We start from the raw sequence: 14538 nt of genomic DNA, 5'->3' as shown, positions 1-14538 counted from the left end.
AAAATTTCAGCCGATTCCGTCCACAAACGCCAAAGTTATTAGACATAGAATTTTCAAAAGTCCCATAGACAAAAAATCCTAACTATATATACCTACTGGCGAGACGCCAGTAGGTAATATATATATATATATATATATATATATATATTAGAGATGAGAATCCAGTCCCATTAGTCTTCCGCTGTAAACATCCAGGCACTCACAAGCATAGTTTTATAAGCTTATTTATTAAGCAATACCATCAACGCGTTTCGGGAGTCAGGCTCCCTTGATCACGATGTTTTTGCGTTTGTCAGAGCCCTCCCTTTCAAGCATGTACAAGGTGGTAAAAACAGCAAAGGGACTCACAACAAGACACACTGTTGATGCAACTACAGCGGCCATTTTAACATATTAACAATGTCTTTAGCAATAGATGTAAAAATGAATGCAACATTTTAAATCCCCGCTTGTCAAACCATTCATAAGGGAATAATTGCAACTGTTCTACATAAAAGAGGCAACTCCAGCGCTATCTCTCAAAAGAACAATTTTCATATTTTAAAGTGCAAGTGCATTTTTCTATTTGAAAAACGTTAACACAATATTTCATAATTAAACTAAGGCAAGTGCCTATTTCAAAGGAATTGAACCCTATTTGTAAAACGGGAATAATTCATTATTAACATCTCATGTTGTTAAAACATCACGGTGTATTTCACTTGGCACAGTAAAGTCTCATGTGGATTTTCCCTGGCTCTAACGATCATGTTATGTCACACGAACTTATGAGTCTATTGCCAATGAAAATGCTGTCAATCAAACCAACCTTATTGTAAAATCCTAAAGTGCAAGTGCTTTAGTCAACAAGTATATTTTTATACTGTAAACAATTTGACTGGATATTGCACTAAGGGGATAAAAAGTGCTAGTGCTTAAACAGTGCTTATCATTTCAAATAAAGTGCTAATATTTCTATGCTTTTCACAGTACTTAATAACTGTAAACATTCTCTACACAATATATTTCTATAAGTCAATTGAGGAATGTCTTAATCTCAGTAAAAAGTGCTAGTGCTTCAACCACAAATACAGTACTCCATAGATGTAAACATTTCACTCAAATTGCACCTCCGCAAATACTATTTCAAAGTGTCAGTGCATATCACAGAACAAAAACAGCATTCTTCATTGCAATATAACTGTCCCTGAGCCAATTTCTTTAAAAACAAAACCACCTCTGTACACGCAATTGTAGAACGAAGGAGCTCAGAATAAGACCATTAAAATCAAAAAGAGATTTTCATCAAAGAAAAATCATTGACAAAAAAATCTTAAAATGCAGTTCAGGAGTAATCGAGGGTTAGAAAACAGTTCATTAAATTCATAGTCAATCAACTCAAACAGGTATATAGGTCTTCATCCACATTTAGACCCTGTGGCTCCTTACAGTTAAATTCTAATATAAAGTAAGTCTCCAATCTCCTCAACTCACTCTTTCTATCCCCCCCCTCTCTTCTTTTTTGGGACTTCTGCAATACAAGAGTACCGCAGGCCTTCGGGGTTACTTTGATGATGGAGTTCAAAGTGACGGGCCACAGGGTAAGACCTATCCTGGTTGACTATTGCTCTTCTGTGCTGCAATATCCGTTGGTGTATGGGTAGAATCGTACTACCGATGTAGATCTTAGGGCATGGACATTGTAATAGATACACAGCATATTCACTTTTACATGTGATGGTACGTTTTATTTTAACGGTTTTATTAAAAGTTGTTTTAAAATCCGTGCGATTCATTCCATGCTGGCACGCTTTACATTTAAAACACTTTTTAAAACCGGGTTTTGGCTTCAACCAGTCAGCACTACTCTTTCGTTTATCTACAAAATCACTACGGACAATTAGATCTTTTAGCGACTTAGATTTTCTATAGGTGATCTCAGGATTCTTTTTCACCTTGGAACCCAAGACTGGATCATTTCTGATTAGGTACCAGTGTTTTCTAAGTATTGATCTAACTTCCTTGTGTTTAGTAATGTACGTAGTGATAAATCTTGAGCTGCCTTGATCTTGTTGATTTATATTCGATTTGCGAGATCTAGAGGGCTCAAAGAGCAGGGAGTGTCTAGTTAATTTCTTAGCTTTACTAGAAGCACCTTTAAGGATTGTCTTGCTGTACCCCCTTTCTAGGAATCTCTGAGTCATTTATTTTTCAATGGTGTTAAATTGTTCATCACTGCTACCTGTACGCCTGGCCCTATAGTACTCCCCAAACGGAATACTCCTTATTAATGCAGTTGGGTGGGCACTTTCGGTGTGCAATATTGAATTACCCGCAGTCTGTTTACGGAACACTGTTGTTTCTAATTTGTTATCCAAAGGGGTAATTCTAATATCGAGGAAGTCAATCGAGACTTTGCTAAAATTCCCCACAAATTCAAAATTTAGAGAATTCTGATTAATCTCCTCGATAAACATACTGATTGATGTCTCCGTGCCCTGCCACAGCACGAAGACATCATCAATATAACGTACCCACAAAAGGATGTGTTCCGACCAATGATCAAGTGGCCCCCTCTGAGCACCTGCTCCTCCCAGTAGCCGAGATGTAGATTGGCATAACTGGGGGCAAAGCAGGTGCCCATCGCGGTACCCCGCTCCTGAATATAGAGATCATTGCCAAAGAGAAAAATAATCTTAGATAAACACCATTCCATGATCTCAAGAATCATCCTATTTTGGGATGCAAGGCGTATTGGTCTTCTATTCAAATAGTGCTCACAGGCTTTCAGACCATCGATGTGTCTTATACTCGTATACAGAGTAGAAATGTCCAATGTCAATAGAACCATAGTTGTAGGGTCCCAACAAATATCAAAAATACATTTTAAAAAATCGGTAGAGTCTTTTATGTACGATGGAAGTGTTCTGACAATAGGATTCAAAAAATAGTCTATATATCTTGATGCATTCTCAAAAAGACTGCCACATGATGAAATGATGGGCCTCCCTGGTGGACTAGTGGAGTTTTTATGGATTTTTGGCAACATATAGAAGACCGGAATCACTGGATTATCTTGTTTCATGTATTTATGTTCGTCCCAGCTTAATAAACCAGTCTCCTTCCAGTGATCCAGTCTTCCATGAAATTCTCCAATGACGTTCTCATATTCTCTGGGGCTTATTCGTTTATAGCAACTGTGGTCAGATAGCTGGCCCATAGCTTCCTTCTTATATTGTTCTTTTCCCCAGAGAACCACATTCCCTCCTTTATCGGAGGGTTTCACCAGGAGCCCATCCTCCATTTGTAGTTTTCTTACTGTTTTATGAAAATTGGCTTTCTTTAGATTCATCTTGCATTTCTTTTGATTTTCTTGAAAATATAGGCTCTTGAGGTCTCTAGTTACATTTTCCCCAAACAGATCTACATTATCTTTTATTGTTTGTGGTAGAAATTTAGACGTAGCCCTGAATGGCGTATGATCTTCAACTAACAAACTATTTCCATGGTCAGAGTTGTCATTATTGTCTTCCTCAAATGTGTCATCCATTAGCGTTATCATATCTGTTAGAGCCAGTAATTCGTTGACAGTGAGGAATGGCTGTGTGGTATTTAGTTCTGTTGCTGGACTCAGTTCAGAATTACTATTTTTAGTTGCATGCATTTTACTGAGTTTAAGTTTCCTAATATACCTGTAGAGGTCCATCCTACTGTTTGGGTAATTAAATTCATTAGTGTCACAGTAGGAGAGCCCCAACTTTAGGATTGTCTCATCATCACTTGTCAATTGAACTGAGCTCAGATTAATAATTGTGGTGTCTTTGTTGGCAACATTCACTACTTCTTGCTGTTCGAACGTAGAGATCTTTTTGTTTGCCATCCTTGTACTCCTCCTGTAACCTTCGCCCCCTCGTCTTTGTCTTCTTTTCCGCGGCCCCTTCCCCATCCTCTTCCTCTCCCCATACGATGGTCTGACTGTTGCTCCATGATCATAAAACGGACCTCGTCCGCTACTGGCAGCCGTACATCATTTGGTCCTCTTCGGCTGCCATCATCTGACTCCTGCTCTGAGCCTGTTCCAGAGCTCGCATCACTCTGCATTGGCGTTTGTTGAGTGTTTTGACCACTGAAAATCTTCTGCCGCCTCACTATGTCGAATTTCTTCGCAAATGTATAAATTCGCCTCGTTTCATAGTCTATGCGATCTCTTATAAATTTTGTGGCCTTCCTATCTTTGATGCGTTTCTCATATTTTTCAAGTTTAGGCTTCAGATCAGTTTTGAACTTTTCAATTCTCGTTTTGTCTTCATGTTTATCCAATATTTCAGTCAGATCCTTTATTTTGTCTATTACTTCCAATCGTTCTTTTTCTGCATATTTCAGAAGTATTTGCATCATGTTCTTTGAGCTCCCAGCACTATTTTCAGCCCACTCCTCAAGCATTCCAATATCTGGGTTTTCAGAGGAGGGGGAAATCATTACACGGAGTCCCCGAGGAATCCGATTCACCTCTAGATAACGTCTTAATGATGCCACCTCCCACCAACGGGATATTTCTCTCTTCTTCAATTTCTCTAGAGATTGTAAATTCTTTGTTAGAACTTAGATCCGGGTTGCCTGCAGGTGCAGCCGCACCTGCTTTATCCGGTCTTGATTGCACAGAGTCTTCGAACAGCTTCACCGCCTCGAGCTCCCTCGCTGCATATTCCTCTTCACTCATTTTGTTTGCCATATAATACTCGTCTGGTAATTATCCCTGGATAAATTGCTCCTTCGATTTCTCAAAGGGAAAAGGGTTCCTCCGTTGAAGCCCAATCAGGGGAAATAAAGAACCAGAAACCGGCTCCCGTTAACTCAGAAACGGACCCTTTAAGAAACGCGTGTGTGTGTGAAAGCGAGTCGGGCTAACTTACCAAACCGCGAGACCCTCCGATCCCCGGGTTGCAGAAAGCCGCCTTCCTCAGCTCCACCACTCACGCACTGTTCACCGGCCCACTGAGTCGTTACGGGGGGCGCACCTGTCTTCGTTTTGCTTTCTGAAGTTGGCGATTTAACCTGGCGTGCTTCCAAAATGCCGGCGGTGCCTGGTTCTGCGACGATCGACCACGTCGCTCTCTATTAGAGATGAGAATCCAGTCCCATTAGTCTTCCGCTGTAAACATCCAGGCACTCACGAACATAGTTTTATAAGCTTATTTATTAAGCAATACCATCAACGCGTTTCGGGAGTCAGGCTCCCTTGATCACGATGTTTTTGCGTTTGTCAGAGCCCTCCCTTTCAAGCATGTACAAGGTGCTAAAAACAGCAAAGGGACTCACAACAAGACACACTGTTGATGCAACTACAGCGGCCATTTTAACATATTAACAATGTCTTTAGCATAGATGTAAAAATGAATGCAACATTTTAAATTCCCGCTTGTCAAACCATTCATAAGGGAATAATTGCAACTGTTCTACATAAAAGAGGCAACTCCAGCGCTATCTCTCAAAAGAACAATTTTTAGAGCATTAAGCTTGGCACTAACGATATTTTGTCACAGGTAATGGAACAGGACGTATCAGTTTGCCTTCTCATGTCACCAACTCATGCCCTAAGGTAACAATAAGTGATGCCCTTGCCACGCACAGCTAATTATCCCAAATATTACATCACACATGACATGTTCTATGACACCACTGATAACATCACTGCAACATTTGAAATGACGTCACTCATGACAAGACTGTGCACGGTAGAGCGTAATTGATGGTTACCTTAGGGCATAAGTTATAGTTACTTGAACCTAACTATAACTAGTGAATTTCAATGTTATTATTTAATTTAAAATCTCATGTTTTCACTTAAATGTTCACCTAACAATAACATCACTTTCCATGAAAATATACATATGCGTGTGTGTGTGTGTGTGTGTATATATATATATATAATATATATATATATTATATATATATATATATATATATATATATATATATATATATATATATATATATATATATATATATATGTACACAAAGTGATCCTTCAGCCCTTTGGACGCGCTCAGCAGTGTGTGCTCTGCCTAGGGGTCGGATCCGGCTGAAACGCGTTGGTGGGGTGAATAGTCTTGAAATAAAGGCTTAACCAAGACATCCTGATTGTGCCGCCTCCTTTGTTTTCCAATATATATATATATATATATATATATATATATATATATATATATATATATATATATATATATATATATATATATATATATATATATATATATATATATATATATATATATATATATATATATATATATATATATGAAAAAAGATTCCTCCCCAGCTTCGCTCTGCGCTCGCAGACAACACCTCCACGCCAGCAGAAATGAGGATCGGACCATCAAAGTCAGCAAAAGATGTTTTTATTATCCTTTCAACAGAACCAGCGATGCGTTTCGAGCAGAAAGCCCTTGTTCACGCATATGAATGATTTATGTCCAACAAAGAGAGGGGGCAAGGGTTAATGTCAGGGAATAGCTGAAATGACATGGAGCCACACACATGGATGAGCAGTGGGCACAGCACTGTTTTACTCCAACTCAATTTAAATGAAATTATTTTCGTGGCATGAGTAAAAATGAGAAAAATAGAAAAATTAAACATGTCAAAATAAGAAACAGCGAAGCAGCCAAATAAAACAGAAAACATTGTACAAAAGAAACTTTTAAGTGAATTCCCCGAAAAAAGTCAATTTTATTATTTATGTTCAAATGAAATATAATTAAGAATGTTTTAAGGGAAAGGCACTTTTTGTGAAGCATTTGCTTGCAAAGTATATGATATTGTATGAATTATAATCTGCGAGTATGTTGTCTGTGTCTATCATATCATGCAACCTGTGACTCCAAAAAAGGGGGACCTTCCCGTACATAAATAATCTTTCCACTACAAGCAGACAACCTTGCACTTTGGTGCAAAGGTGCCAGACCAAGGGGAAACAAAAGGCTGCACCATACTCTCGTAAATATGGTGCAGCCTTGCGTTTCTGAAGTGGCGGAGTGAGTCATTAAGCCATGATAGCTAGCGCCTCACTCCACCACTTAAATTATAGATATCCCCCCATATGTGTTACTATTGTGTGACAGCAGTGATGAAATATGTTAAATGTTTTACTTGTGTTGTGAAAGTGAATTTAGAATAAATAAATAAGGTATGTTTAATTAACATGGGTAGGTCATAAATAATATAATGGAACTGTATGTAACATAACAAAGCTTTTTTTACGTTGACATGACCAGGCCTCAAATTCACTTTCATTTGTTGTACTTTGCACATTTAAAAAGGAACATGGTTCCTTGTTTCTTTTCTGTGCAGCTCTAATTAAAATGTGTACTTCAGCACTTTGTAAAATACTCCAAATTTGAGTAGTCTTAAGGTCTCGTTTTGTTGTATCTTTAAAATGTATTTGTTGGGCCTGAAATGTTCCTAGCATGGCGACTTACGTGCACCCCTGCCCTAGATGCCCCCATTGCACCGATATATAGAGCCATGCTGCTGATTTGTAGTCATTGGCGAACACAGATCATGTATGTGCCCGTGGATTATGGTCTTGTTGGATCGCAAGGGGTGTCCAAAGAGCTACCCTCTTAAGTGGTAAGGGGCTACTGCCATTACCACAGAGTGAAGCATCTCAAGCACTGTGATGGCAGCATACTGTGTTTAGTAATGAAGATCAGTAGTGTGATCAATCTTTTTCTCCTATGTCACTGTAGTGAGACCTACTGGCCCACTCATGTAAGGTTTCACTGTGTGGCACAATCTGTGGAGGCCTGTGGGTTCCATATTGGAAGCCCTGGTTCTTAAGGAAGGCATGTGGAGGTGGAGGTGGAGGAGTCCTTCCAGCAGATTTGTAGAATACTCCCTTCCTGAGGGATGGGTGGGACACTGCAAAGGGGCTTTTTGATTTTAGAAAGGTTGCTGGTCAGTGGGGCCTGGGCACATTTCAGGAAAGAGGTTGGGTTGCTGAGGGAACCATAAACAGGAGGGCTTGAAGCCTTTGTAACATTTTGATGATAGCCAGGTATGATCCTCTAGTCTCTTCCATGACCTGTGTGTGGGGCTATCATGATTGGAGGCACGCCGGTTGTGACAAACTGTTTCCTGAACAAAGAACAGAATGGAGGAGTGGGCCCTTTAAAGGAGGCCCTCCACAGCATGAACTTCGCAGACTGAGACACTAAATAACACCTGTGTCTGGAACGGGATTATAAAAAATGGAGGACCTTGAGCCTTCCAAAATTGTCACAGTGGAGCTGTATATTGGCGTGGAGAAGCCGAGCATGACTTCTGCCTGTTGTGACCGAGGAGGAGACTGAGGTCTGCTAGTCTTCCACAGGACATTACCCAGAAGAATGAAGGCCACTCACCCTACAACCTGGAGCATCAGCATCTGCCTGCCACAACCTTAGGACCCTGCGAGAAGGAGGAGGGTGCCTGAAGAGAGCATGGTCTACAGGGGATCCTGTTGAGTGGACCCCTGAGGCATTGAACGGACACTGAGGACTGTTGCACTGATCAGGCCGTCTATCCGAGTTCTGCTGTTCGCAACTCCTCTCTGCCATATGAGGGCAGCTGGTGAAGATAGGGTTACCGTTGCACCAATTGGGCTGTGTGTCTGAGTGTTGCTGGCAGCGACCCCCATATGCCAGATGGAGGCGGTGGGTGACATTTGAAAGTGGTGGGGCGCAAAGTGATTTGCATACAGCACCGTAGCGAGCGAGCGCAGCGAGCGAGCGAGTCCAAACCCCAAAAGGGGGGTTTGGGGGGATTCCACCCCCCAAGAAAATTTTGAAAAAAAGAAGAAAAATCAAGCATTTTCAAGCAAATTTGAGAAAGCAGGAAGGTTAATAAAGCAATTGTGAAAGTGAAGTTATTACATTAATAGATGTCATAACATAGGTAGCTGCTTATTCAGTATAACCACAGAGCTTCATACATTCCGGTCCTATTACGCTCAGGTGCTGAATTCAGACTATAAGACTTTCATGAAAATCCTTAGTAGCAGAAGTAAAGCATTAAAATACACCCTCAAGTCAAATGCAGAGCAATAATAATGTGAACATCAAAGAACCAAGAATACTGCTACTTATGGTATAAAGCACATACACGTGGAAATTAGAGTGCAATATTAAACATAACTTCCAACACTCCATGGAGATTTTATACAGCTCATAAAGTGTCAAGCATTCCAAGACACTTCCAATCTGTTGAAGGAATATCGCTTAGGAGCAACTCTTGTTCCCCAGACAATGATGGGTCAATTCAAAGGGCGTGGGATGCTACCTTAGGTTTCTAAGACATACTTCCAGAAAACACAGGTGGCATTTTTTATTTTCCCTTGACCAAGCATCAAAACCACTTATTTTTGAGCAGTGATATGTATGACTCCACTCCCTATTTAGCTTTCTGTGCCCATCTGTCTTTGTGGACAAAGATCTAAAGGAACAATGGAATAGGTTTGTCTATGGCAACCACAAAGAGCCTGTTGTGAAATCACAACCTAGAACAAGAGCCACAAGCCTTCTACACAACAAGATGTAAAAACTATGGCAGCCTCCCAGTGCACATCTTCTGAGACCACCGGGCACACACAACTTTTTGGGAAGAATATTTTTGTGTGTGAGAGAGAAATATCAGACTCTGCTCCTCATTCCTGTACACAAGTTTTCACAAGAAGGGTGCAAATTGCAAAGCCTTTTTTTCTGTGAATAGTTGTGTCTATGTCTATGTTGATTCCACATAGTTACACAGCTATATATGAGTGAATCTGTTTTCTCTCAGTGCAAGACCTGTCAATGTAGCGATGCATTACTTGACACCTGAATGTGCTGTAAGTAAATAAACATTACCATGAAAATGCAAAGCATTCTTGGGGGGTCCATTTTATTTTGTTGCAGTAGAGCCTCATGAGCATTCCCCAAAATTCTAGACAATAAAGGTATTGCAAAGAATACCTCGACTATGATTCACATTTCAGCACCCACCGATGTATGAAATTAAAACAAAAAAAACAAATTAAATACATTCTAGGGCCCAATTCACTTATTTTGTTTTGAGATGCGCAAAATTACACCCGTGGCTTTTGCAGTCAGAGCTTTTATAACCTGCGTGCCTCATAAAACAACATCCATTGTCAGTCGTTGTCACTTTGGTATGTTTGAAAGACTCCCTGACATTCCCACGCACCAGAGGTCACTCACCGTCTTCGGCATCTTCGAATCTTTCCACAATTTCTGCCAGCGGTTCCTGCTGCTCCTCTCGCAGCCCCTCCAGGGACGACTGGCACCGGGAGGCTGTGGGGTGGGGGGGTCACACACCGGCCTGGTAGTGAACAGGCTAGTGGGGGCTACAATTTCCATTCACACCTACACCTGCCCTGCATATCTTATCAAGGAGACCAGCTCCAATTTTCAGTCTCAAACCACACACATCTTCCCAGGTTTCACCCAAACTGATTGCCTCCCATTCTCACAACTAAAGTACTACCAATTAGCAAACCACTCATTTGTTAAAGAGACACTTTCCATTGTCAAATGCCTTTTTCCTCAACCACACCCCTTCCTGCACAAATCCATAATTCCTCCTAAACAGGCTCAGTTTCCATTGCCAGACACAAGCTTCCTCCTTCCCAGTCACCCCTTCCCATGATCTCAACCCTTCCCTCAGTTTATTAGGGCAGTGTTATATTAGTTGAAACAAGGACCCAGAGGACATTATGGTACCTCACAAGAATTTCAGACCCATCTGATGTAAATAGCAGTAGGAGTTATAATCAGTAGAACATATTACAGTGGTGTGGTTATAGGAGGGAAGCCGTGGGGTTTAAAATGTTTGATATAGTAAATAAAAGCATTTGGAAGTCTCACTGGGGAAAGAGGGGAGGTTTAAACATTACCTAAACTCAAGAGCAGATACTGAATTGTATTTACCCTTGCGCCACGCAATGTAACTGCCTCAACAAAGCTGTAGATTTTACACTTTAATCAAAGAAACACGACCAGCCAGCTGACAGATTAAGCAATATTTCATAAACCAAAATCCAGTAACAGACTTTCTCTTCTACCATTTAAATAACAAGATCAACCGGAAGATGTACTGGAATGGTAATGTTGGTATTTTTCAAGGAGGTAGCATTTCAGCAAACACTTAAGGTACTGGTGACGTCAGTCTCAGGGGGGCAACTAGAGCATGTCGGGACTTGGGTGCAAAGCCTGAGAAAGCCCTAAAAGCGGAGGATAGCAAACTTTACTGTTCGCCAATAGGAGCCCCGGAGGTCAGGTTATTTTTGAGATAATTACTATTTCCGTTTATCGAGGCATAGAGTCATGCAAGTTAGATGTTATGTTTTATAGATGCATCTCACCTTTCAATGGAGCCACAGAAGACATGTGGGATACATATGGTCCATATTTAACCACGCGGGATGACTCCCCTGATGGCATTTTTTTCTAAACTCCTGGAGGAGGGGGGTGGGGGAGAATCTTTCGAGGGAGAACTGGGGGGGTGCATTTAGGTGAGAGCAGTGCACAGGTGTGCAGGGTGGCGGGTGGTTGTTCTCCTACCCTTCCATGGCTCCGGTTGCTCTTCAGATCCTGGTTCCTCGGTTCCAGACAGTCCCCTCTCTCCTAACCCGCTGCTTCGGGGCTCTCGCCGGGGTCTGCTTCTCCTCCTGCCCGGAGTCGCGCCACTCTGCCCCCACCCACCCACGCGCGGCATCCAATAATGGATGTTGCGCGGTGGACCAGCCAATCCTGGCGCTGCTAGGGGGGGCACACTGTGTACTCGCCCTGGGCAGCCTTTGTAAGCCCCGCCCGGCTGAAGCCGCACCCCCGGACCCTTCTCTATGCCTAAAGTGTTTTGCGGGCATCGGCGCATGCGCGGGCAAGTTTCAGCCCGGTAGTTCTCATGCGCACAGTGCTGGTCTGCTGCAGACTGTCACTCAAGCAGCTGTAGCAGACCAGCAGCCCCGCCCCCCCCCCACCCCCTGCGCACTCGAGTCGGACCGCACCATTATCGACATGATCCGTGTCACACTCACTCCCGCGCTGTGCTGTGGCGCTTATTATTTTGTGAAGAATTATCATGTTTATTAGCTTTAAGCTTAGCTCAGCTGCAGTGCCACGGTGCTTCCAGGGCTTAGGGGGGCTACGCCCCTACGCCCCAATGGACTGCAGTGAAGATCAAGGGCCGTGGCCCGGTGCAGTGTTGTGACCCAGAAAGGCTGTTTCCCCTCTGTATGCACAGTGAGGGGCAAGAAGAGAGAGGGCAGACACCTTGAAGCAGCATGCAGCTGGGAAAGTGTAGCGGGTTGTGACCCGAGGAAGCAAATCAATGATTCAATCAGCTGAACCCAGACACACGAGAGACCTGTCGCTAGACTCGGGAACACTTACCGCATGATGGAGGAGCATTGTGTACTCCTGCTGCCTCACCCCTACGATCCATAATTTTGCTCAACACCAAGCTACTGACATGCACCCAGGCATTCAGAGCCACAGCTCCATAGAGAGCGGGTAAGACTGATTGCTGAGCCACTGGGCCTCTTGGTAGAACTTGCTCTGACTAAATGTGCTCTGGTGCTGAGAAACTCTGACTTTTAATAAACCATTGTGAAACTTCTAACACTTGTACTTGCTAGTGGGCCCTAACCTGAATGTCACCTCGCATGAATGGGGAATAACCACAATCCTTACACTGGGAAGTGGAACGCAGAAATTTACCTAAATGATGCTAGAGTGCAGGCCTACGAAGATTGTGTGTATTATTTGTTGTGTCCCATATTTATCTTTGTGTTCATGTATACCTGCTACTTTTTTCATAAATGCAAGTATGTGGCTGGAGAATCATGTATTAGGGTTGCTGGGCATGTTATTAGTTGTGAGTCTGTGTACACCTTTTACCTACCTGTACTCTTGGGCTGCTTGATCCATGCTACCGCTAAGAACCAAGTGCTGAAGTGGTACTTTGCCCAGTTGCTTAAGCTCAGGCCCAGAGACGTCAGGAGAAAAAGTATTCAAACCCCATGGTTGGGCCCAGTAGCTCCTGCTTGCCCTTTGGCCATCTGAAAGGGGGACAGTATTCTTCTTTATGCTACTGATGTCCTGGATCAAGGAGGAGATTATACCTTTACAAGCTTTCTCTGGGCCCGGATCAAGAATCTGGAACTTGTTGCCGCCTAACATCAGAAGAATACCCTCTTTGTCAAGATTCAAAAAGGAAGCTAAAACCTTCCTGATGGATAAATTCCTCCCATAAAACTCTCTCAGTTCCCATACAGCCCAGCGGCCTAGCGATATGCTTTTGCTCCATATTTTAACTCCACCTGTGTTAACCTGTTTTGATATCTGTGCCTTAACCCTGCATTCTGGTTTCATGGTCGTTTGCTTATCATTGTGTATCTTTTTGTTTGTCACCGTCACTTGTCCTATCTCCTGCTATGTACTCTTTTCGCCCATTCCAACTTCTGTATCGCCTGTTCCGAATATTGTAATTGACTTATTATTCCCCCAAGTATATGCACATTTGTTTATCCCTACCTATGTAATTGTTTATTATATCGCCCATTCTGAACTTTGTATACAACTTGTTATCCCTGTAAAGTGCTCCGATACCCTAACGGGTCAAGTTTGCGCTCTATAAAACACTAAATAAATCAACAAGGCCACTTCCTATGGTTAGCGGAGGTTGTGTATATAATTTTTAATGTGTCTTAGTTTCTCTTGTGAATCTTAATAATGTATTATTCATTGGTGATAGAGCAAAAGTCATTTTCCAAATGATATGTTTTCGGTTTTACTATTGGATCATGTGATGTAATATTTGCTTCACACCATGTTGGCAGTGCTGTTTCCCTTTCGAAAAAACAATATAACATGCTGTCAGCAACTTTCCCTTTACTTTGCAGAACAGTCTCTACATTAGTTTGCTTTTTGGTGCTAAACTTAAAGATTTTTGGAAAATCTTATTTGCTGTCTTCAGAAACAAACATTGTCAAACCTCTTGCTGGTGCACAATTTTGCCTGGTGCTACACCGTATCTGCTGCTGGCTATTTAACTAGAATCGAAACTGAGCCCAATAATAATTCCCATTATTTTGCATTTTGAGAATTTTAGACATTTTGATGTACATTGACTAATCCAATTCCTTCTGTGATGATTCTGAATTTCAATAAAACCTCATGGCTTGACTTAGAACCTTTTCTGGTGGAAGTTTGATTTCACTTGGTTTATCTCTATTCTGTGGGCATCACCGCATGTGCAGGGGCGGCCTTAGGCATGTGCAAGCTGTGCACCTGCACAGGGCCACCAAACCCCAGGGGCCACCACACTAATATATATCCTTCATATAATAATCCTCTGAGGATGGATACATATTTTCGTGGCAGCCCCTGGCAGGGATTTGGCGGCCTCCGGCTCTGATCCACTTCCAAACACCCTGACCCCCCCTCTTCACTGGCCTCCACGCTCTGCCCCGCCCGGACCCCCTCTTCCGGGGCCCCCGACCTACGCTCCCTGCCCAGGGCC

The 14538-nt window shown here is 42.3% G+C and overlaps 1 protein-coding gene across 1 annotated transcript in view; it reads left to right on the top strand.

The window, feature by feature from the left end:
• TMEM72 (transmembrane protein 72) overlaps positions 1–14538 on the top strand; it is an 89951-nt gene that overhangs the window by 58310 nt on the left and 17103 nt on the right. The window lies entirely within an intron of this gene.

Source organism: Lissotriton vulgaris, chromosome 5 (assembly GCF_964263255.1).
Source record: "Lissotriton vulgaris chromosome 5, aLisVul1.2, whole genome shotgun sequence".
Taxonomy (NCBI): Eukaryota; Metazoa; Chordata; class Amphibia; order Caudata; family Salamandridae; genus Lissotriton; species Lissotriton vulgaris.
This window is presented reverse-complemented; position numbering and strand designations above follow the sequence as displayed.